At 49.2% G+C, this 25,542-nt stretch overlaps 1 protein-coding gene across 1 annotated transcript in view; it reads left to right on the forward strand.

Annotated features, from left to right (window-relative positions):
• ZNF687 (zinc finger protein 687) overlaps positions 1–25,542 on the forward strand; it is a 50,198-nt gene that overhangs the window by 841 nt on the left and 23,815 nt on the right. The gene's annotated exons all lie outside the window — the stretch shown is intronic.

The raw sequence follows: 25,542 nt of genomic DNA on the forward strand, positions 1-25,542 counted from the left end.
TCTCCCCCATCCCCCAAGCAAGCATGCGAGGGGTGTGTGCATCCCCCCCCCCAAAAAACACCCCAACAGTCCAAAAAATAAAAATAACCTGTGGATTTGGGGTTCCCCCCTCCATTGGGAGGGGGGCGTCCACTGGGGGGGGTCTTAAGTGAAGTTCTTGATGGGGATGTTTTTAGATTATGGGGTGGGGGGGGAACACCATCATCTGCTTTGCTGCAAAATGGGGAGATGGCAGGGTGGGTGGGTGGGCTTCTGCGAGCAAGTGTCCTCTAGAGGTGTGTATGGGGGAGTTCTTCTCTCTTCCCCCCCCCCTCCAGGATGCCAGGGCTGTGTGCATCTCCTTGTGTCTGTCTGCGTCAGAGAGCAGGATGATTCTGGGGGTGGGAGCCCCCCAGATTTGAGGAGGAGGAGGAGGAGATCTGAGTCTCTTCCCCCCCCCCCCAGTTTTTGAAAAGGGGGGTTCCCCCCCCCCCCCAGTTATTTGAAAAGGGGAGGGGTGGCCAGGAGGCTGCGGTGTTCCTGGTGTCCCATTTTCCCCTCCCCCCCTTTCCCAAAGCATTCTGGGAGGAAGAAGAGGGTCTGGCCTATGGCGGGTTGTCCAGCCCCACACCCCAGAGAGCAGCTTTGCCTGGGAATCTGAGCTCCCAGGTTTGGAGGGGCAAGCGGTGGGGGGGGGAGGTAGTTAGATGGGGCTTCGGTAAAGTCCTGCAGAGGGAGTCCAGCATGCTGGAAGCACAAAGGAATGCAATGCCTATCTGGGGACCGGGAGCTTCCGTGATTTTATTTGGGCGGGATGTGGTTTGTGTGTGTTAATTCTACTTCATTTCCCCCTGTTTTATCCTCACAACAACCCTGTGAGGTAGGCTCGGCTGAGAATACACGACTTTGCACTTGTTTATATATTTGTAGCTGGTTTCTCCTCCTTGGGTGGGACTCCCCAAGTGGCTGTAGCGCATCGCTCTCCCCTCTTTTGTTTTCTTACAACAGCCCTGTGAGGGAGGGCAGGCTGAGGGTGTGTGCCTGGCCAGGGGTCGCCCTGCAAGCTTCCATGGCAGTGTTGGGGTTCGAACCCGGCTCTCCCTGGTCTAATGAAGAGCCTGTGTGCGTTTCATTGTTGTGGTTCCCCATCACACCAAATGTCTGCTGGGGAAATGGGAGTTCTTATTTGGGGAGGGAGTTAATATGTACATAGTATGAGGCTAGATGGCCGTCGGTCTGACAGCAATGCTGATTCTGTGAACTTGGGCAGATCATGAGAGGGAGGGCAGGAAGGGTTCCTTCAGTGCTTAGTTCTTGTGGACCTTTCTTGTATGCCCAGGGAAATGCTGATTGCCACTTTGGGGTCAGGAAGCCATCTTTCCCCAGGCCAGTTTGTCTGGAGATCCTGGAGGTTTTTGGTCATCTTCTGGGCATGGAGCAGGGGTCACTGGGTCTGTGTGTGGGGGGAGGTATTTGTGAATTTCCTGCCTTGTAAAGGGGGTTGGACTAGATGACCCTGGAGAGGTCCCTTCCGATGTTCCCTCTAAGCTGTGGAGTCTTGTGAGCAAAAATTCCACTTTGTGAGCTACCGGCATTAAAACTGTGAGCGGGCGATTTGGCCGCTGCATAAATTAGCTTGCTCTGGGGCCGTCCTTCCTGAGTGAAGACGAAAATGTGTGAGCCGGAGGCTGAAAAACTGTGAGCTAGCTCACACTCTCACCTAAGAGGGAACAGTGGTCCCTTCCAACTCTATGATTCTATGCTACCTGGAGGTCTCTACTGACCTAACCATTGAAGAGTCAGATCTCGGTCTCCCCTGTCAAAAAAAGTACTTAGGGGGAATTGTGACGTTTCATATTGTGGGAGGCAGCAAATATATTAGGGTTCCCCTCCCCTCGGTCTTGTGACGGTAAAGGATGTGCATTGATTCCTTTGCTATCTGGTTATGACAGAATTCTGAAATATCTTTATTTTTCCTTTACGGGAGTCTTTGAGGGTCTTGTGGGAGGCAGAGGAACATTTTCAGTGTCCCCCCTCCGCAGTTTTTAGGAACCAGCTGGAAGATGTTTCTGTCTCTTTGGGGAGGGAGGAGCCAGTCCCTCCTTATTTCCAATATTGATTCTTGGAAAGATGAGTCTCCTGTGATTGGCTGCTGATAGAGCTGCGTGCGCTCGCATTGTATTTCTGAGGGTCTCTGAGCAATCCCAAAAGTGCAGCTGCGTTAGCCAGGTCCTCCTGATCAAAGTATGTCAGGCGTTGGCGTGCACTGGGTACTCGGTCCACAGAGTAGGGGAATGGCCCCACACCTAGAACAGCCTTACATCAAGGGGAAGGCGAGGCTTTATCCTTCTTACTGGCATTCTGCCTTTCTGCTTGCAGGGATTTAAGAACATAAGAGAAGCCAGTGTTGGATCAGGCCAACGGCCCATCCAGTCCAACACTCTGTGTCACATAGTGGCCAAAAAGACCAGGTGCCATCAGAAGGCACAGCAGTGGGGCCAGGACACCAGAAGCCCTCCCACTGTTGCCCCCCCCCCCAAGCTCCAAGAATACAGAGCATCCCTTGCCCCAGACATAAGAAGATAAGAAAAGCCAATGTTGGATCAGGCCAGTGGCCCATGCAGTCCAACACTCTGTGTCACACAGTGGCCAAAATTCCCAGGGGCCATCAGGAGGTCCAGTAGTGGGGCCAGGACACTAGAAGCCCTCCCACTGTTGCCCCCCCCCAAGCACCAAGAACACAGAGCATCCCTTGCCCCAGACCGAGAGTTCCTACCTATACTTTGCCACTAATAGCCACTGATGGACCTCTGTTCCATATGTTTAATTCCCTCTTGAAGACGTCCATGCTTGTAACTGCCACCACCCCCTGTGGCAGTGAATTCCACGAGTTCATCACTCTTTGGGTGAAGAAAGACTTCCTTTTATCCGTTCTCACCCGACTGCTCAGCAATTTCATGGAGTGCCCACAAGTTCTTGTATTTAATCACAAACGTACGCAGTCTGCCATGTCCTTCCTCACTGGCCGCATGAGGTGGTACAGTCCCCGCCGAGGTTCACCCCTGGATTCTTCTCCCAGTGTATCCTGGCTCTCGGAGTTTGTTCTGCGGCCCAGGCAGTGTAGGTTTTCCAGGCCCCTTGAGTTCTTCTCCTGCAATGTTGGTATTTATTCATTGTCAGTTTTGTACCCCGCCGAGCAGGCTCAGGGCGGTATTTGGGCCAATCTGTGCTTTCTGAAACGACGCCCAGCTCGTGATGGACGGACTTTCTTTTATTCGTAGGCGATGCTTTTGCCCAGCGACAGGCTCGCTCTCGGCTCTGTGCAGAAGTTAGCAGATGGCCGGGGCTTAACTCTGTTAAAACGTGCCGGAAGTTAATCGCTCGCCAGACTGTGCCGTGGCGGCGTGTGGGGCAGCTGCGGTTGGGGTATCTTGCCATTGAGGGGGAGCGGCTTGTCGAGCCGGCTTTGTGTCGTTGGAGTTTTGGATCCGTTCCATCGGAATAGGTTGTTTAATTCTGTGCATTTCAGAGATATCGGAGTTCAAAGATGCACCTGTCTGTTATCTCTTCAGTTGCGGAGAGATAGAGTAGGGATATTTGGCACATGCTTGGAGACGTCACCACCACCACCAGTGCATGGCCTCTCCTCCTCCTCCACTGCTGCTTTAACTTTAAAATGTATTTACTTCATTCATACCCCTCCTTTCCCCCCAGCAGGGACCCAAAGCAGTTCACGGCAATCTCCTCTCCTCCATTTTATCCTTGCAACAGCCCTGTGAGGTTGGTTAGGCTGCGGGGGTGTGACCGGCCCAAGGTCACCCAGCTTGCTTCCGTGGAATGTGTCGGGATTGGAACCTGGATCTCGCAGATCCTAGTCAGACACTCTGACCACTGCCTCACACTGTCTCTGGAGCTGGCCTTGCCTCCATTTGAATTTTTAAATAACCTTTGAAAGCCGCCCCGCATTTTATTACTGTCCATGTACGGGGCACTTAGAATCATAGCGTTGGAAGGGACCTCCAGGGTCATCTAGTCCAACCCCCTGCACAATGCAGGGAATTCACAAATACCTCCTTCCCAAGCCCTTCAGGCAGTCTTGCATGTTAGCGTCCAAAAGTTAAGTGGGCCGTAAAGAATATATCCCTCCCTCCCCCCACAAGCGGGCTCAGGGCGGGTCCCAACATTTCATTAAGTAAACGTAACAGCATTAAAACGTAAAATGTAAAACCAGATTTAAATCCAGTGGGAGGGAATGGCCGCTATGTGAGGTGGTTCATGGTGCCACCGGCACGATGCTAACGTAGGTGGTACCCTGTTTCCCCGAAAATAAGACTTACCCCAAAAATAAGCCCTAGAAGGATTTCTATGCATTTGTGGTATAAGCCCAAGTGTGTCTTCTTGAGAAAAAATAAATATAAGACAGTGTCTTATTTTCAGGGAAACACGGTAGTTAATAGCAGTCCGTTTTTCCGATGATGCTCCGTTGACCTCTGTTGGGCAGGGCAAATTGTAACGGGCACCGTGGGCATAGCGAGCCGGGGAGTCCAAGATGGCTGGACGTCCATCGCCTCAACCAAATCTTAAAGGTATAGGCTTAAAGGTGCCACTGGACTCAAACTTTGCTCTGTTGCTTTTATCAGCTTTTCCTAGCTGGTTGTCTTGGAGTGACTATTTTGTACTTTGGTCTTAAAGGTGCCACTGGCCTCAAACTTTGTGCTTTTATCAACTTTTCCTAGCTGGTTGTCTTGGAGTAGCTATTTTGTACTTTGGTCTTAAAGGTGCCACTGGCCTCAAACTTTGTGCTTTTATCAACTTTTCCTAGCTGGTTGTCTTGGAGTAGCTATTTTGTACTTTGGTCTTAAAGGTGCCACTGGCCTCAAACTTTGTGCTTTTATCAACTTTTCCTAGCTGGTTGTCTTGGAGTAGCTATTTTGTACTTTGGTCTTAAAGGTGCCACTGGCCTCAAACTTTGTGCTTTTATCAACTTTTCCTAGCTGGTTGTCTTGGAGTAGCTATTTTGTACTTTGGTCTTAAAGGTGCCACTGGCCTCAAACTTTGTGCTTTTATCAACTTTTCCTAGCTGGTTGTCTTGGAGTAGCTATTTTGTACTTTGGTCTTAAAGGTGCCACTGGCCTCAAACTTTGTGCTTTTATCAACTTTTCCTAGCTGGTTGTCTTGGAGTAGCTATTTTGTACTTTGGTCTTAAAGGTGCCACTGGCCTCAAACTTTGTGCTTTTATCAACTTTTCCTAGCTGGTTGTCTTGGAGTAGCTATTTTGTACTTTGGTCTTAAAGGTGCCACTGGCCTCAAACTTTGTGCTTTTATCAACTTTTCCTAGCTGGTTGTCTTGGAGTAGCTATTTTGTACTTTGGTCTTAAAGGTGCCACTGGCCTCAAACTTTGTGCTTTTATCAACTTTTCCTAGCTGGTTGTCTTGGAGTAGCTATTTTGTACTTTGGTCTTAAAGGTGCCACTGGCCTCAAACTTTGTGCTTTTATCAACTTTTCCTAGCTGGTTGTCTTGGAGTAGCTATTTTGTACTTTGGTCTTAAAGGTGCCACTGGCCTCAAACTTTGTGCTTTTATCAACTTTTCCTAGCTGGTTGTCTTGGAGTAGCTATTTTGTACTTTGGTCTTAAAGGTGCCACTGGCCTCAAACTTTGTGCTTTTATCAACTTTTCCTAGCTGGTTGTCTTGGAGTAGCTATTTTGTACTTTGGTCTTAAAGGTGCCACTGGCCTCAAACTTTGTGCTTTTATCAACTTTTCCTAGCTGGTTGTCTTGGAGTAGCTATTTTGTACTTTGGTCTTAAAGGTGCCACTGGCCTCAAACTTTGTGCTTTTATCAACTTTTCCTAGCTGGTTGTCTTGGAGTAGCTATTTTGTACTTTGGTCTTAAAGGTGCCACTGGCCTCAAACTTTGTGCTTTTATCAACTTTTCCTAGCTGGTTGTCTTGGAGTAGCTATTTTGTACTTTGGTCTTAAAGGTGCCACTGGACTCAAACTTTGTTCTGTTGCTTTTATAATTTTTCTGTAGCTGGTTGTCTTGAGGTGACTATTTTGTATTTTTATGAACTTTCTGTAGTATTGGGGTGCATTCAGACGTGCCGCTTGATCTGGTGCTGTGACAGTTCAGCAACGGATTTTATATGGACGATCACACCGTCAATATTAGAGATGTGAAGGCCCGGGAAAAAAAACCGGGAAAATTCGGGGGGAAACGGGTTTTTTTCCTGAAGCCTTTTTTGTTTTGTTTTTCCCTTAAAAATTGGAAAAATAAAAAAAAATTGATTATGGAACATTTTATTTTAACGTGATGAATAAAATATTTTAAGATAAGGGGTTCAAATATTTTCCAAATCATTTCTAAAAATATGTATGGTATCAGATTGATCTAATTTCTGTGCACTGAGGGACAAGCAAGTCCTAGGTTACCAACTGAACTCTCCAGTGCAAGAACAAGATGCATTTCTTCCTTTAGGAGGTGCTATTGTCACAAGAAAAGAGAAAGGTTTCAGTTTTGTTTTTGCGCGTGGGTGGGTATTCTGTTTGTAATAATTGTTGGGATACACTATATTTTTAATATGCTAGTTGTGCCAAAAATATTTTATGTTCCTAAAGTAACAGAATGACTTTCAATCTGGAAAAGAAAAAAGAAGTGCTAATGTAGCATCTTTTTCAATTTTTTGGAAAATTTCCGTTTTTTTCTGAGCTTCAAAATTTCCGGAAATTTTACATCTCTAGTCAACATCTGCCTCCCGTCCCTGTCCATTGGTTTCCGGCTCAAAACCCCTTTAACCTGAAGTATTTTGTTACCAGGTCCCAATGTGGTGTTTTCTCAGCTCTCCCGTTTAAAGCCGCATTTTCCTCCTGTGTGATCGCTCCTCCGGTGTCGAGCCACTTCCGGTGTAAACCCCCTCCCCACTCGAAAGCTGCCTGAGGCTTCCGCTTTTCGCCCGTCATTTTTTTTTAGCGTTGGTAGTGTGCGCATAGGCGGCGCTCTGCTACCCTGTTTAGAAAACCGGCATTTAAACGGTCACTTGTTTTAGAGTTTAGATGAGTTCGGGATCTCACGGAGGCCATTTTCGGGTCAAACGTTTAAAGTCTTTTGTTGGAGGGGGTTGGATTGATTCCTGCCCCCATTCTATGGATGAGCGCCTATGCACATGCGCAAACTGAGAAAAAATTTAAAAAGCCTGCCGACACACACTCCTGCGCGGTGAGGCAGGATAAGGGAGGTAAGTGTGATTGCGATTATCCAGATCAAATATAATCCGGTTAGAACCGGAGCAGTTTAACCCGCTCTTAGCACGCCGTCTGACTGCACGTCTATTTTGCTTTTATAAACACTCCCTAGCTGGTTGTCTTGGAGTGACTGTTTTGTATTTTGGTCTTCAAGGTGTCACTGGACTCAATCTTCGTTCTGTTGCTTTTATAAATTTTCCCTAGCTGGTTGTCTTAGAGTGATCATTTTGCACTTTTATAAACTTTCCCTAGTCTTGGAGTGTCTATTTTGCATTTATAAACTCTCCCTAGCTGGTTGTCTTGGAGTGACTGTTTTGTATTGTTTGTCTATTTATTATTAAATTTATAGCCCGCCCTCCCCGCAAGCGGGCTCAGGGCGGCTCACAGATAGGGCATCAAGGCCAAAAGTTAAAACAATTAAAAACAAGATAAAACAATCAATCAATTACAACAGTACAAAGTGCTCCGGATGTTTCAGGAAAGTCTTCAGGAACAAGATGGCTTCCTGGGGAAAGCAGTCCCAGTTTAGTGGTATCAGATCCACGCAGCGCTGTAGTTCATTTAACACAGGGCCATCTCTCACACACACACCCATGTTACCCAACTCGGTGGTGGTGGTGGAAGTAGTGGCGGCTCCTACTCGAAAGCCTGGCGGAAGAGCTCCGTCTTGCAGGCCCTGCGGAATTGCGCAAGGTCCCGCAGGGCCCCAGGTCTCCTCCGGGAGCTCATTCCACCAGGTAGGAGCCGCCACCGAAAAAGCCCTGGCAGCAGCATACCTGGCATCTTTGGCATCCAGAGAGGGATGTTGCCTATCTGTCATCTTTATCACCATTTTATACCACCCTGACTTCATGGAGACGAGGTTGGGTAGCTGGCCTCCGTTTTATCCTCACAACAGCCTTGCAGGGTGGTTCGTGCTAGGAAAGCCTGCCCCGAGATTTATTTACTCGCTATATTTATATATATATGTAGCCGGAGCTGCGGTGGTTCAAGTGGTTCAGATGCTGAACTGCAGGCTGTGGGAGGTCAGTAGTTCAGCAGTTCGAGACCCAGGTGCCGCATGACGGAGTGAGCTCCTGTCTCGAGTTCCAGCTCCTGCCAACCTAGCAGTTCGAAAGCAAGAAATTGCAAGTAGATAAATAGGTACCACTTCGGTGGGAAGGTAACAGCGTTGATGTTTAGTCACGCCGGCCACATGACCACGGAAACGTCTTCGGACAGCGCTGGCTCTTCGGCTTTGAAATGAAGATGAGCACCGCAACCCTAGAGTCGGATTCGACTGGCTTTTGAGCAAGGGAACCTTTACCTTTTTACCTATATTTATAGCCACCCTTTCTGCTGAGACAGAAGGTGGATCTCGGAACCGAAGACAGTGCCCCCAAACAGTGCGAGACGGCTGGCCAGCAGCGCAACGGCACCGGGATCACAAAATATAGAAACGATGCCGAAAAGCATCAGACGTGAAATAGTCACGGTGAAAAATGAAAACGGAATTACAGAAATAGACACGATTGGGACACGATTGCACATAGAATAAGCGGTGGAATAGGCTGCGATCCAGCTTCCTGTGTAAACTCGTCCTCCTGAATCTTTTCCTTAATAACATCCCCCTGGCGTGGAGCCACTGTTGGGTGGGGATTTGAACCCGGGTCCCACCCCGGTCCTAGGCCAGCTGGGGCACCATATGGGCTCCAAATCGCAAGCGTGGGGTTTGCCCCAGGGAGCAGCGCGCTGGCTGGATTTGGCTGCTAGGTCAGATGACAGAGGGAGGGGTGCGGAAACACAAGCAAATACTCGCACGTCCGGCTCTGTGTTGGTTTACTTAAAGCCATTTTTAACTTGCCTTTTAACTGTGACGCTTCCATGGTGTTTACAGAGTCATAGTAAGATCTTGCAGGGAAGTAAACACGTCAGTACATCTAAGCAAAGAACTCACCGACCTCTAAATGCTGGAGGGGGGTTGTTTTCATCATTGGCCCCTGGCCAATATTTTTTTTCCGGGGGTGGTGGTCTGCAACTAGAGGGTCACCACCAGTGTTCCCTCTAAGCTGAGTCAGTGTGAGCTAGCTCACAGGTTTTGAGCCTCTGGCTCACACATTTTTGTCTCGGCTCAGGAAAGGGGTGGCTCCAGAGCAAACTGATTTATGCATACCAAGCAGATGCTCTGACACTGAGCGTTGGCCCCTCTACATGACTCTCCAGGTTCTTAGGCAGAGGTCTTTCCCGTCACCTCCTGCCTGGTCCTTTTTAACTGGAGATGCCGGGGACTGAACCTGGGACCTTCTGCATGCCAAGCAGAGGCTCTTCCACTGAGCCACAGCCCCTCTTTACAGCTCTCCAGGGTCTCAGGCGGAGGTCTTTCCCATCACCTCCTGTCTGGTCCTTTTAACTGGAGATGCCGGGGATTGAACCTGGGACCTCCTGCATGCCAAGCAGAGGCTCTGCCACTGAGCCATGGCCCCTCTTGACCAGCTCTCCAGGGTCTCAGGCGGAGGTCTTTCCCATCACCTGCCTGGTCCTTTTAACTGGAGATGCCGGGGATTGAACCTGGGACCTGCTGCACGCCAAGCAGAGGCTCTGCCACTGAGCCATGGCCCCACCTGGAGGTAGTTCACCCTAGCAAGGTCTTTCTCTGGGGAAGGCAGCTTTCTGTGTCCCTGGAGGTGGGGATTGGAGTCTCTGTGATTTTGCTTTTCTTCATTGTTGTTGGAGTTCCTAAGTTTTACCTGCTGGGCAATAAACGATCCAGCGGGTAGCAGGTGGGCTCAAATCCAAGGGGAATATTGTGCCCTCTTCTTCGCCTGACACTAGAGGCAGGACAGTTTGAGAGGCACTGTGAGATGCGCGTGCCCCTTCTCCATGTGTGCCCCCCACATTTCAAGACTTTCTTGTGGACACCTGGTGGTGTCTGTGGTACAGTTGCCAGTCAGGCCAAGGAAATCACGTCTTCACCCAAAGAGTAGTTAACAGATGGAATTCACTGCCGCAGGAAGTGGTGGCAGCTGCAAACATAGACAGCATCAAGCCTCATTTGGAGTACTGTGTGCAATTCTGGTCACCACACCTCAAAAAGGATATTCTAGCATTGGAAAAAGTGCAGAAAAGGGCAACGAGAATGCTCAGAGGGTTGGAACACTTCCCCTAGGAAGACAGGTTAAAGCACTTGGGGCTCTTTAGCTTGGAGAAACGACGGCTGAGGGGTGACATGATCAAGGTTGATAAGATGATGCATGGGGTAGAGCAGGTCGGGAAAGAGGTACTTTTCTACCTTTCTCACAAGACAAGAACTCCTTGTGGGCACTCCATGAAATTGCTGTGCGGTCAGGTTAGAACGGATAAAAGGAAGCTGGGGCCGCAGTGGGAATGGCCGAGTTCTGGTCTGTGCCAGACGGCCCATCCTGACTGGTGGGAGTAGCCAGCCGAAGGCTGCATGATGACTGCAGTTGGTGTCCAGGGATCTATGGAAAGTGGGAGCCTCCTGACTAATGGTCCCTCTAAGCTGTGGAGTCCTGTGAGCAAAAATTCTACTCTGTGGGCTACTGGCATTAAAGTTGTGAGCGAGCGATTTGGCCACTGCATAAATTGGTTTGCTCCAGAGCCCCCCTTCCTGAGCCAAGAGGAAAATGTGTGAGCCGGAGGCTGAAAAACCATGAGCTAGCTCACACTAACTCAGCTTAGAGGGAACAACTTGTAACCTAGAAACTCGCAGGGACACAGAAGAAGGAGGCCGAGGAGGAGAAGAAGAAGAAGAGAGATTGGATTTATACCCCACCTTTCACTCAGAGTTTCAGAGTGGCTTACAAACTCCTTCCCCTCCCCACAACAGACACCCTGTGAGCAATGCTCCCTGTGAGCTGTGGAATCCTGTGAGCAAAAATTCTACTCTGTGAGCTGCTGGCATTAAAGTTGTGAGGGGGCCATTTGGCTCCTGCCTAAATTAGTTTGCTCTGGAGCCCTCCTTCCTGAGCGAAGACAAAAATGTGTGAGCCGGAGGGTGAAAAATCTTGAGCTAGCTCACACTAACTCAGCTTAGAGGGAACAATTTGTAACCTAGAAACTCGCACGGACACAGAAGAAGAAGGAGAAGAAGAAGAAGAAGAGAGATTGGATTTATACCCCACCCTTCACTCAGAGTCTCAGAGCGGCTTACAAACTCCTTTCCCTTCCCCTCCCCAGGACAGACATCCTGTGAGCAATGCTCCCTGTAAGCTGTGGAGTCCTGTGAGCAAAAAATTCTACTCTGTGAGCGACTGGCATTAAAGCTGTGAGTGAGTGGTTTGGCTACTGCATGAATCAGTTCGCTCCGGAACCCTCCTTCCTGAGCGAAGACAAAAATGCGTGATCTGGAGGCTAAAAAACCGTGACCTAGCTCACACTAACTCAGTTTAGAGGGAACAACTTGTAACCTAGAAAGTGGCACGGACACAGAAGTAGAAGAAAGAGATTGGATTTATACCCCTGGCCCTTTACTCAGAGTCTCAGAGTGGCTTACAAACTCCTTCCCCTTCCCCTCCGCACGACAGACACCCTGTGAGCAATGCTCCCCTGTAAGCTGTGGAGTCCTGTGAGCAAAAATTCTACTTTGCGAGCTGCTGGCATTCGAGTTGTGAGGGGGCAATTTGGCTCCTGCATGAATCAGTTTCCTCTGGAGTCATCCTTCCTGAGCGAAGACAAAAATGTGTGAGCCGGAGGGTAAAACACTGCGAGCTAGCTCACACGAACTCAGCTTAGAGGGAACACCGGTCCCAGGTGGTAGAGGGCTGTAAAGGTCACAGCCAGCGCCATGAATTGAACTCAGAAATTCTGTCCTTGGGCCAGTTGAGAACAATCTTCCGGTCTCCTGCTAAAAACCTGCTGAAGACTGGGTTTTCCTCCCTGAGCCCACTCCCCTTCAAAGGAAAAAAACAACAACCCACCCTGGAAGGAATCATTAATCACAATACCTTGAGCACAATGTGTAGATTTCCTTGCCTTGAGCTTCCTTTGTCATGTGTTTGACCCCTCCAGTGCCACACTTATTATTCTGCCAGGGGAAAGTTCCGGAGTTTTCTTCCCTCTCCCCCCTGTCCACCAGGCATGGGCTGTCCAGGAGGCCAGTTTCCTCATAGCCACAGCCTTCTGTTGAAATTCAAATGCCCCCATCGGGTAGATCCTGTCCCGCAGCTGAAAACAAGGCGTTCCAGATTGACTTATCTGAATGCTGAAAGTTCGTCTTCCCTGGCGGAGGGCGCTAGGATTTGGGCTTCCCTGGCTGTGATTTGCCGTTCGGATTTTCATCTAATGCTCCCTCTAAGCATTCCAGCATCTGTTCCTCCAGGATGGTTGACCAGCGTGTCAGCGGGGACCAGTGCTCCCTCTAAGCTCTGGAGTCCTGTGAGCAAAAATACTACTTTGTGAGCTGCCGGCATTAAAATTGTGAGCGAGCGATTTGGCTGCTGCATCGATTAGTTTGCTCTGGAGTCCTCCTTCCTGAGCTGAGACAGAAACGTATGAGCCGGAGGCTAAGAAACTGTGAGCTAGCTCACACAAACTGGGCTTCGAGGGAATTTTTGGCCCCCCGCAGGGGATTTTTTCAATTGCATTTTCTATGAACTACAAAGAAACAAGGAGGGGTAACTACAAACTACAGGTGAAAGTCAAGAGACCCACTAAAAACCCAAGAGGTGGTGGTCATACATTGCTTACAAAGTTAGCTTTAAGACAATTAGGATTTGTTAATATTGAAGGTGATCAAAAAGTGTGTCGCTTCTCTTTTATCCATTCCAGCTAATCAGACTATTCAAAGAGACAAACAAGAGCATAATTAATTTTCGCCAGTGCAAACATCGCACAAACTCAGCTTAGAGGGAACACCGCTTCCAAGTTGGTCATTCTGCTTTAGCAGCTGTTTGAAGGCCTTGGGGTGGTCACTTGGAACGATTCGAGCATCTGTTCCTCCGGGACAATCGCCCAGAGCGTCAGCTGGGACCAATGCTCCCTCTAAGCTGTGGAGTCTTGTGAGCAAAAATTCTACTTTGTGAGCTACTGGCATTAAAATTGTGAGCGAGCGATTTGGCTACTGCATCAATTAGTTTGCTCTGGAGCCCTCTTTCCTGAGCGGAGACAAAAATGTGTGAGCCGGAGGCTAAAAAACTGTGAGCTAGCTCACACCAGCTCAGCTTAGAGGGAACACTGACTGGGACCAGATTTTGCTCATCTTGGACAGCTAGATTCAAGTCCAGTAGTGGTTTCAGAGGCCGAATGACAATAGCAGGCGAATGACAGTAGCATTCTGGATCTGAAATTGCTCCGCTCTCCGAGATATAAGGACAGACGGACTCGCATTCTGGCTGTATCTGAAGAAGCGAGCCGCATGAAAGCTCCTCCCCTGCCACAAATTTTGTTAAGTCTCGAAGGTGCTCCTGGACTCTTGCTCTTTTCAACTGCTACAGACAGACTAACCCATCTTTATTTATTTAGGTTACAGCCAATGTTCCCTCTAACCTGGGAGTCCTGTGAGCAAAAATTCTACTGGGAGTCCTGTGAGCAAAAATTCTACTTTGTGAGCTACCGGCACTAAAGTTGCGAGTGAACGATTTGGCTGCTGCGCCAATTAGTTTGCTCTGGAGCCCTCCTTCCCGAGCGAAGACAAAGATCTGTGAGCTGGAGGCTGAAAAACGGTGAGGTAGCTCACACTAACTCAGCTTAGAGGGAACACTGGTTACAGTAGTCCACCTTTTCCGCCAAGATTCAAGGCAGATGACCTAGCGTAAGTCAGATATGATCAAGAGGACGAGACATCCCACGAACAGCTGCAAATAGAGTATGGGTTACAGAAACCTGGAAACAGACAGAAATCTTAAGCAGAGCCAGAGCAGAGCGTGAGCTTCTGAACATAAGTAGAGTACAAACCACCTAGCATGGAGCATACTTACAGTCATAAGCAGCGATAGAAGCCACCGTCTTTGTCCTTTGACCAATGCAACGTTTTCGTTACAGCACAGTCCTGTTTACCTGCTCAAAAAGACCTCTTGGATTTAATCAGAATACCAAGGGAGCAGGGTGGAGGAGTGACTATGGAATTCACATTTCAGTCCCCAGCAGCCTAGCAAGGACTGTAAATTCAAGCAATCACGCCCGCTTAATAGCAAATTTCAAAACCGAAGGGGCTTCCTCTAGAGCTGGGGGCGGCCACCTCGGGTGTTGCTAAAGTTGGTGAGTGCTGGGTTAGGGTTCGGGCGTCTTGGGTTCAGATCCCGTGCCCTCAGCCTAGCCTCCTTTGTGGGGCTGTTGTGAGGATAAAAATGGGGGGGGGCGTGTACGTTGGTCTGTAGAAGGAAGGGCCGGGTACAGATCGGATGGAGAAGGTTACTGCGGGTAGCCCCTGTAAGGCCGGGGGGGGGGGTTTGCGATGCTCGTAGGGCGGATCGGGGCCTCGGGAGCCTTGAGGGAGGGGGGCGTTGCCAAGCCGCCCCCTGCGATGATGCCCGCCCGCAAGCCACTTTGAAACTCAGGGTAGATGTCTGGAAGATGGCTTCCTAGAGCCACACACACACACACCCCACCGCCCGTTTTTTGAAAAAGACTGAGCCGCAGTTCTCAGCGTCCTCAAAGGGAGGTCTGCCGCCAGCCACCGCTGGACCAAAATGCCCACCTTGGGTCGGGTCTGCCGGCCCAGTGGGAGATGGTGATTACGGAACTCAAGCTAATCTGAGGACGGGGCCTTAACCACACACACACCCCGGTCTTTCAGTGGCCTCTGACTCTGGCAAAGCTGGTGAGTAACCAGAGTCTCAGACCTACCTCCAGCTAGGTACGCGAAAGTATATCGAAGAAGAAGAGATTGGATTTATACCCCACCCTTCACTCGGCGTCTCGGAGCGGCTTACAAGCTCCTTTCCCTTCCCCTCCCCTACAACAGACGCCCTGTGAGGTAGGCGGGGCTGAGAGAGCTCTGACAGAAACGGCTCTTTTTTCAAGAACAGCTCTGGCAGAACTATGGCTTGCCCAAGGTCATCCAGCAGCTGCAAGTGGAGGCGCGGGGAATCAAACCCGGTTCTCCCAGATCAGAGTCCGCGCGCTTAACCACGACACCAAACTGCCAAAGTATATAGCGCTGTGTATAATAGATGTATGTTTAAGGTAGATCTAGTCTGTACTTTTTATTTTATTTTTTTTAAGTTTTTCTCTACTGTTCTATAAATATTGGTGTCAAATATTATCAAAAATGGGTTTCACCCAAGCAATACATCAAATTGCAGGTTTACCTTCTGTTCAAATATTCAGACGGCACCTTGCAAGTTTCACAATCAGCTCTCTAGTATTTTACCATAAGAACATAAGAGACGCCAATGTTGGATCAGGCCAAAGGCCCATCCAGTCCAACACTCTGTGTCACACAGTGGCCAGAAATACCAGTGCCATCAGGAGGTCCAGCAGTGGGGCCAGGACATTAGAAGCCCTCCCACTGTTGACCCCCCCCAAGCACCAAGAAGACAGAGCATCACTTGCCCCAGAGCCCCTAGCTATACCTTGTGGCTAATAGCCACTGATGGACCTCTGCTCCATATGCTTATCTAATTCCCTTTTGAAGCCATCCATGCTTGTAGCACCCACCACTTCCTGTGGCAGTGAATTCCAAGTGTTAATCACTCTTTGGGTGAAGAAGGACGTCCTAAAGTACCTCTTTCTTTACCTGCTCTTTCCCATGCATAATCTTATAAACCTCGATCATGTCACCCCTCAGTCGTCTTTTCTCCAAGCTAAAGAGCCCTAAGCGCTTTAACCTTTCCTCATAGGGAAAGTGTTCCAACCCTTTTATCATTCGAGTTGCCCTTTTCTGCACTTTTTCCAAAGCTATAATATCCTTTTTAAGGTGTGGTGCCCAGAACTGCACACAGTATTCCAAATGAGGTCTCACCATTGATTTATATAGGGGCATTATTATATTGGCTGATCTGTTTTCAATACCCTTCCTAATAATCCCCAGCATAGCATTGGCCTTCTTTATTGCAGTCACACACTGTCTCGACATTTTCAGTGAGTTATCCACTACAACTCCAAGATCTCTCTCTTGCTCAGTCTCTGCCAGTTCAGACCCCATCAATGTGTATTTATATTTAGGATTTTTGGCTCCAATGTGCATCACCTTGCACTTGGCCACATTGAACCCCATTTGCCATGTTGACGCCCACTCGCCCATCCTTGACAGATCCCCTTGGAGTGCCTCACAATCCTCACTGGTTTTCACCACCCCGAACAACTTTGTATCATCCGCAAATTTAGCCACTTCACTGCTTACTCCCATCTCCAAATCATTAATGAACAAGTTAAAAAGCAGTGGACCAAGTACTGATCCCTGCGGTACCCCACTGCTTACCACCCTCCACTGAGAAAATTGCCCACCTACACTCACTCTCTGTTTTCTATGAACTAGCCAGTTTTTGATCCATAAAAGGACTTGTCCTTCTATCCCATGATTTTTGAGCTTACTTAGGAGCCTTTGATGAGGAACTTTATCAAAAGCTTTCTGGAAGTCAAGGTAAATAATATCTATTGGATCCCCCTTGTCCACATGTTTGTTCACCCCCTCAAAGAACACTAACAGGTTAGTGAGACAAGATCTTCCCTTACAGAAACCGTGCTGAGTCTGCCTCAATAGGTTTTATAGGTACCAGATGGGACCCTAGAGAATATGCTGCTATCTTAAGAGTTGTGTGCTCACAAAGAGAAATTAGTGCGCCTTATGTCCTTTATATGTATTACAGACCTTGAAAAAGACTCAAAACGGGTCAATTACTAGAGTCCCCTGGGACTAGTGACTGTGAAACTGAAAAGGTGCTGCCTGAATATTTGAACAGTATATAAACCTGCACTGTGATGTATTTTTTGGGTGAAACCTGTTTTTGATAATATTTAACACCCATATTTATATAACAGACCGTGGTGGCTCAGAGGTTAAGACACTGAGCTGCAGACTGGAAGGTCTGTAGTTTGGCCGTTCGAGACCCGAGTGTTGCGTGACGGAGTGAGCTCCCGTCTCTGGCCCCGGCTCCTGCCAACCTTAACAGTTCAAAGGCAAGAAACTGCAAGTAGATACAAATAGGTACTGCTTCGGTGGGAAGGTAACAGTGTTCCATGTGCCTCGGTGTCTAGTCATGCTGGCCACATGACCACGGAGATGTCTTCGGACAGCGCGGGCTCTTCGGCTTGGAAACAAAGATGAGCACCGCCCCCTAGAGTTGGATTCGACTGGCTTTCGAGCAAGGGAAACCTTTACTTATGCCCTTTATATATATATCACGGACCTTGAAAAAGACTGTATTTGACAGGTAAATTACTAGAGTCCCCTGGGACTAGTGATTGTGAAACTGACAAGGTGCCATCTGAACATTTGAACATAATGTAAACCCGCACTTTGATGTATTGTCTGGGTGAAACCCGTTTTGGATAATATTTGGCACCAATATTTATAGAAAAATTAAAAAAATAAAATAAAAAGTACAGAATCGATCTACCTTAAAGAAGAAGAGGAGGAGGAGGAGGAGATTGGATTTATACCCCGCCCTTCACTTGGAGTCTCAGAGCGGCTTACAAACTCCTTTCCCTTCCCCTCCCCACAACAGACACCCTGTGAGGTGGGTGGGGCTGAGAGAGCTCTGACGCAAACTGCTCTTTTCCAAGAACAGCTCCAAGAGAACTTGGGACTGACCCAAGGTCACATCAGCAGGTGCAAGTGGAGGAGTGGGGGATCAAACCCGGTTCTCCCAGATTAGAGTCCGCGCACTTAACCACTGCACCAAACTGGCTCTGTTTGGTGACAACAACACAGTGCCATATACTTCTGCATACCTTCCCAACCTCGTGACCCTCAGCTTTTGTAACCTCTAGGCAGGGCCCGGAGACCTCCAGGAATCACACCTGGTCTCCAGGCAACAAAGACCGGTTCCTCTGCAGAAAACGGCCGCTCTGGAGGGTTAGAACGTATGTCGCCACCTCCCCGCCGAGACCGCTCCCCTTAATCTGCAGGGATTTCCCCGACCCAAAGTTGGCAACCCTGGCTGCCGTCGGTCCCCTCTTCGCACATGCTTTTTTTGCCAGGTGGCTCGAGAGGGCCCGGGTCGAATTTCTAGCCGCCGCTGGCAGATGGCAAAGGCAAGAACGGCGACCTGCTAATTACGAACCGAGGCTGTTGCGATGGCGGGCGGGGAGGGGAGGGGAGCTGCGGGGAAGATGATTGCCCCTCCCCTCGTTGCTGTCCCCGTCTCGCGCCCTGACCTCAGGAGATCACGCAGGGAAGGCGGGGGGGGGGGGGCTTTGCAGTCTATTCCCGGCTCTTCCCTTCGCCACCTTTCTCCTTCCTCCCGGCTTCCTCTGATTTCTTCTGCTCCTCTGCTCTGAGGAACTGATGTCATCAGGTGAGTTCTGTGTTCGAGAGCCTCTCGGGCCGCGTGGCCAAGGAGTCAGAAGCAAGCAACCCCCCTTCCCCCCTGCTTGTCGAGTACTGGAAGAAATCCCCCCCCACACACACTCGCCTGTTCCTTCTTCCTTCCCTCCCACCCCGTCCTTTTGGCCTGCAAATGCACCCCCCCACCCACCCCTGTCTCCTTGGAAACATCGTCCTTCAGCGTGGTGTAGCTGTTAAACTAGGATCTGGAGCAGAGGTCCATCCATGGCTATGAGCCACAAGGTATAGAGAGGAACTCTCGGTCTGGGGCAAGGGATGCGCCGTATCTTTGGTGGTTGGGGGTGGGGGGGCAACAGTGGGAGGGCTTCTAGTGTCCCGGCCCCACTGCTGGACCTCCTGATGGCCCCTGGTATTTCTGGCCACTGTGTGACACAGAGTGATGGACTGGGTGGGCCATTGGCCTGATCCAATATTTGGCTTCTCTGATGTTATTACATCTCGGGCAAGGGGTGCTCTGTGTTCTTGGTGCTGAGGGGGCAACAGTGGGAGGGCTTCTAGTGTCCTCCTGGCCCCACTGCTGGACCTCCTGAGGGCACCTGGTATTTCTGGCCACTGTGTGACACAGAGTGTTGGACTGGGTGGGCCTTTGGCCTGATCCAACATTGGCTCCTCTTACGTTCGTATGGGAGACTCCAGTTCGAGTCTCCCCTCTGCTTTGGAAGCTCGCTGGGTGACCTTGGGCCAGTCATGCCCTCTCAGCCCCAGAGTACCTCACTGGGTTGTTGTGAGGATAAAACGAGAGAGGGGAAGGATGTAAGCCGCATGGGAGAAAGGCGGGATGTAGCGTAGACTCCCGAGGCTTGGCCGACTGTCCCTTCTCTCTGGAGGTCAGCGGTAGACGTGCATGAGGATTTCTCTGTTGGATCGGGCCCAACTCCCCCACCTTCCTGTTAGCCTTGATCTATGGGAGCCTGTGGAGTGGGGGGGGTCCCCCCTTGTGGGTCTCCAGCGTCTGGCCTTCAGAGGGGTGTATCCTCTGTGCAGGAGTGCTTGGGCCGGCAGCTCGAGAGAGACCTCTCTTCCCGTGAGCTTGTGCTTCTAAGTCTCCGAGGTAGCTGTTGGGGTGTAGCGGCTAGAGTGGCGGTTGAACTAAGGTCCGGGAGGCCCAGGTTCTAATCCCTCCCCCAATGCCCCAGGAGCTCGCTGGACGACCTTGGGCCTGTCACAGCGTCTCAGCCTAACCTACATCACCGAGTTGTTGTGTGGGTACAATGGAGAAGAGAGTCATCGAATCACAGAGTCGGGAGGCTCCCTAGAGGCCATCTAGTCCAGCCCCCTGCTCGACGCAGGATCAGTCTAGAGCAGTGGTGGCGAACCTATGGCACGGGTGCCAGAGGTGGCACTCAGAGCCCTCTCTGTGGGCACGCGTGCCGCCCCAGCCAGGCGCAGACCATCATTAAAGTGTCGAATCCTCTGCCAAATAATTTTAAGTCAATGAAAGCATTTGGGATTGCTTTCCTTACTTTGTTTGGATCGTCTTAAGTTAATGTATGAGTTGTTTTTTCTAAAGTAAAACCTCCGTATTCAGGTTAAATGGCCGTGTTGGCACTTTGCGTTCAATAAGTGGGTTTTGGGTCGCAGTTTGGGCACGCGGCCTCCAAAAGGTTCGCCATCACTGGCCTAGAGCCTCCCCGAGCAGTGTTTGTCAGGCCACTGCTTCAAGATCCAGCCGGTACCTTCCCGCCCTTCATTTAAAGCCATTCGTGCGAGTCCTTTCCTCTGTGGCCCACAGGAACCGCCCCTGTCCTTCTCTAAGTGACAGCCCTTCTGATACTTCAAGGGAGCCAACAGGTCCCCCCCTCAGCCTCCTCTTCTCCAGAATGATGCGAGACGCTTTGGGTTTCCATTGCGGGGAAAGGCGGGGCAGCAGTGGATTAAAGAAGAAGAAGAAGAGAAAAGACTGGATTTATACCCCGCCCTTCGCTACCCAAGGGAGTCTCAGAGTGGCTTACAACCTCCTTTCCCTCCCCACAACAGACACCCTGTGAGGTAGGTGGGGCTGAGAGGGCTCTTGACAGAAACTGCTCTTTTTCGAGGACAGCTCTTATCAGAACTACGGCTTGCCCAAGGCCATCCAGCCAGGTGCAAGTGGAGGAGGAGGGGGGAATCAAACCCGGTTCTCCCAGATTAGACAACAGACACCCTGTGGGATAGGTGGGGCTGAGAGAGCTCTTGACAGAAACTGCTCTTTTTCGAGGACAGCTCTTATCAGAACTACGGCTTGCCCAAGGCCATCCAGCCAGGTGCAAGTGGAGGAGGAGGGGGGAATCAAACCCGGTTCTCCCAGATTAGACAACAGACACCCTGTGGGATAGGTGGGGCTGAGAGAGCTCTTGACAGAAACTGCTCTTTTTCAAGGACAGCTCTTGTCAGAACTACGGCTTGCCCAAGGTCATCCAGCCAGGTGCAATTGGAGGAGTGGGGGAATCAAACCCGGCTCTCCCAGATTAGAGCCCGCGCACTTCACCACGACACTAAACTGGCTCTCAATAAGCAAGGCGGAAAGAGATTCCCCCCTCCCAAAAAAAACACCCCTCTTCGATAACTTGAACCAGGTACATAAGAGAAAGTGCATGGAATAACCCCTTCCCGGAATCTGATGCAGAACAGCAGAATCGATGTGGTCCATTCTCTCCTTGCATATCGGGATGGTGAAGACGAGCCCTTCTCCATGGCGGGCAGGGGGCTTTTTGTGGAGGGGAGGGTTCCTCCATGCTTGCCGCCCCTCTGCATCCTCACGGGGTGCTGGTGTGCGTGACTTTTCAGAGTGTTTAGCTTTTGCCCTGTAGCCGTGCGCTCCATTGTTCGGGAGGGGAGGTATTTTGGCAACATGGGAAAGCGTTCCAGCTGGTCACCAGAGCGGACATATCAGCAAAAAGATCGGACAGATATTTTGCCTTTGGTTTCCCGTAACTCCCCCTCCTTGACAATGCAAAGAGAAACCGTTGCTAGTTTTGAAAGAAGTGGGCTAGTTAAGATATTTGTATGAGGCCGCCTTATATTTAATTAGAGCAAAAGAGAAGCCATGTTGGGTCAGACCAGTGGCCCATCCAGGCCACGCTCTGTGTCACACAGCGGCCCAAACCCAGGGGCCATCAGGAGGTCCACCAGCAGGGCCAGAACTCCAGAAGCCCTCCCACCGCTGCCCCCCAAGCACCAAGAATACAAAGCGTCACTGCCCCAGACATAAGAACAGAAGAGAAGCCATGCCGGTTCGGGCCAGTGGCCCATCCAGTCCACCATGCTGTGTCACACAGTGGCCAAAACCCAGGTACCATCAGGAGGTCTACCAGTGGGGCCACAACTCCAGGAGCCCTCCCACTGTGGCCCCCTCCAAGCACCAAGAAGACAGAGCATCACTGCTCCAAACATAGTGGTCCATCCATACCTTGCTGCTAATAGCCACTGATGGACCTCTGCTCCATGTGTTTATCCAATTCCTTCTTGAAGCTGTCTATGCTTGTAGCCGCCGCCACTTCCTGCAGTGGTGAATTCCATTTATACCTTGTAAGAACATGAGAAGCCATGTTGGATCAGGCCAATGGCCCATCCGGTCCAACACTCTGTGTCACACAGTGGCCAAAAATACCAGGAGGTCCAGCAGTGGGGCCAGGACTAATAGCAACTAAAGGTTCCACTGGACTCGAATTTTGTTCTAAAATGTTAGACCAGATCTTCCCTTACAGAATCCAAGCTGGTTCTTCTTCAGTTATACAAATTAGGGACACTGTCGGCCACAGGTGTGGGAAGTACCTCTGGGGTAGGGCGGGATACAAATCTAAAGATAAATAAAAAATAAATAAAAATTAAAAAAATAAAGAAAAAGAAAAGAAAGGCATACTGTGTACAGAACTATATTATAATGAATAAACATATATATGAAAAACCTAAGTATATTTTATCGTGTTGAATATATCGTAAAGAAATAGCAAATACCGACAAATTAAACATCGAAAGTGTCCTTCCCAACGTAGACAATACAAAGAAATCCTATAGCAGAAGAAACTTTTCCATAAGGTATGAAATATTCTCCAAGACTGTATTTTTCTGTAGTAAGGAAGTTCATCCCATCTATATTAGGGTGATGGAGCATATGATGAGTAAGGATCCAACCCAATGGGTTATCGATAAAGGATACAGAAAGATACAGTCTTTGAGAGTATTTCATACCTTATGGAATCTTCTAGAGTATTTCAGACCTTAGCAGGTAGAGAAAGAAGTACTTTTCTCCCTTTCTCGCAAGACAAGAACTCGTGGGCACTCCATGAAATTGCTGAGCAGTCGGGTTAGAACAGATAAAAGGAAGTCCTTCTTTTTTTTCTTTCTTTTTTAAATATTTTTATTGGTATATTAAGAACAGTTTATAAACACATCATATATAATTCGTTTAACATTACTCAATACAGTACTACCTATGGTTATCAAATGACACTATGTTCCCCTCCGTACATTAGTATTTATAGTCGAAGTAATATATGCTTTGAGTATGGGTGCAGAGTGTGAACCTATTCATATATCCGATTGTTTAGTATGTCTCACAAGTGTAACCACTCATGGTATGCAATGTTACTTGGGAGTATACCTCCCCTTGCCATATAATTCAGTATTGGTGACCATGTTCTAATATATCTCATACGCGGAGCTGTACTTGTCTGTTGTGTTCTTTGTACCGAATCCGTGATTTTAGCCATAACAAACTGCTGCCATAGCTTATCATGCCACCCTGCCAAAGAGGGTGGGGTTGGTGATTTCCATCCCGTGGCTATCGTCAATTTGGCTGTCGCTAGTAATGTCGAAATAGTCTCCCTAGTGTTGTCTACTATCGAATCATCCCGTTTATGTAGGAGTATAACTTCCGGTTTAAAAGTGATTTCCTGGGATGTTATCTCCTTAATTTTGGCCGTTACTTCTTTCCAGAAATGTTTAATTTGTGGACAATCCCACCAGCAATGTAGGTACGTGCCTTCTTGTCCGCACTTCACCCAAAGAGTGATGAACCCATAGAATTTACTGCCACAGGAGGTGGTGGTGGCTACAAGCATGGACGGCTTCAAGAGGGAATTGGATAAGCCTATGGAGGCAGAGGTCCATCAGTGGCTCTTAGCCACAAGGTATAGATAGGAACTCTTGTGTCTGGGGCAAGTGATGCTCTGTATTCTTGGTGCTTTGGGGGGGCAGCAGTGGGAGGGCTTCTAGTGTCCTGGCCCCACTGGTGGACCTCCTGAGGGCACCTGGTATTTTTGGCCACTGTGTGACAGAGTGTTGGACTGGATGGGCCATTGGCCTGATCCAGCATTGGCTTCTCTTATGATCTTATGTAAGGCTTTTTCTACTATAGGATTTCTTTGTATTTTCTATGTTGGAATGGACTGGTGTAATGTTTAATTTGTTGGTGTTTGTATAAGAACCTTTTCTATTCCTTTATGATATTTATATTCAACACGATTCTTCTTCAGTAGCCTTTGTTCCTCAATGTGCTCACTAATTCTGTTTTTTTATAACAGATTCCACCAGTTTACCCGGTAATAATGTTAAACTGACCAGCCTGTAATTTCCCAGATCTCCTCTGGAACCTTTTTTAAAGATGGGGGGGGGTTACATTACTTACCTTCCAGTCCTCGAGAATGGAGGCAGATTTTTAGTGACAGATGGCATATTTTTGCCAGGAGATCCACAAGTGCACGTCTGAGGTCTTTCAGAACTCTTGGCTGTATGCCATTTGGACGTGGGGATCTGTCAGTTTTTAATTTGCCCATCAGTCGTAGGACGTCCTCTCTCGTCAACCTCAATTCAACTCAGGTCTTTCGACACCCCCCCGAAATCATTAATCCTGGAGTGAACAACCACCTCCCATCTTCCGCAGTGAAGACATAGGCAACAGATGCATTCAGCTTCTCTGCCATTCCCCTATCATCTTTGAGAGTCAGTTTGGTGAAGTAGTTAGGAGTTTGGATTCCAATATGGGAGAACCAGGTTTGATTTCCCCACCCCTCCCCATGAAGTCAGCTGGTGTGACCTTGGGTCAGTCACAAGTTCTCTCAGAGGTGTTCTCTCAGGAGCAGTCCTCAAAAGAGCTCTCGCATCCCCACCTACTTCACACAATGTCTGTGGTGGAGAGGGGAAGGGAAAGGAGATTGTAAGCTGTTCTGAGATTCCGAGAGAGGGGTGGGGTATAAATCCAATCTCTTCTTCTCTCTCTTCACTTGTGCTGCTTCCGCATTATCCTTTTTTGAGATCCAGTAACCCGAACAGCACACAGGGTTCCGAATGAGGCTGCGTCGTAGATTTATATAAAGATGTTGCAACCGCAGCGGTTTTAATTTTTGCCGTCTTTTCTCGGTAAGCCCTTGCAGAAATACAGGGCAGCGGCTGGTGGTGTTGACTGTGAGGCTATCTTCAGCTGCAAAACAAAACAGCCATTCCCCCCCACCCCCGCCAAATCAGAGATTGTAAATCAGGTTAGCTGAGGGCCCAGCACTTCTGAAAGCAACCCGCTTTCACTGAACGCTTCAAAAAGCAAGAGATCTGGCTGGAAAAGAGGGACATTGTGTCCCTTCCTTTGTTATTCAAATTTAGAATTTGCTGCCAGGGGATGTACTGATGGCCACAGGAATAAACTGCTTTAAAGGGGACTAGATAGATGCATGGAGGAGATGTCTATCAATGGCTACTAGCCACAGTGACTAAAGGGAACCTCCACATTCAGAGGCACTAATCCTCTGAATCCCAGAGCCAGGAGGCAACATCAGGGGAAGGCCTCGGCCTCTCTGCCCTGTTGTTGGCCCTCCAGAGGAACTGGTTGGCCACTGTGTGAGACAGGAGGCTGGACTAGATGGACCCTCCCTGGTCTGATCCAGCAGGGCTCTTCTGAGGTTCT

This window comes from Gekko japonicus, unplaced genomic scaffold (genome assembly GCF_001447785.1).
Source record: "Gekko japonicus isolate JY-2015 unplaced genomic scaffold, Gekko_japonicus_V1.1 scaffold424, whole genome shotgun sequence".
NCBI lineage: Eukaryota > Metazoa > Chordata > Lepidosauria > Squamata > Gekkonidae > Gekko > Gekko japonicus.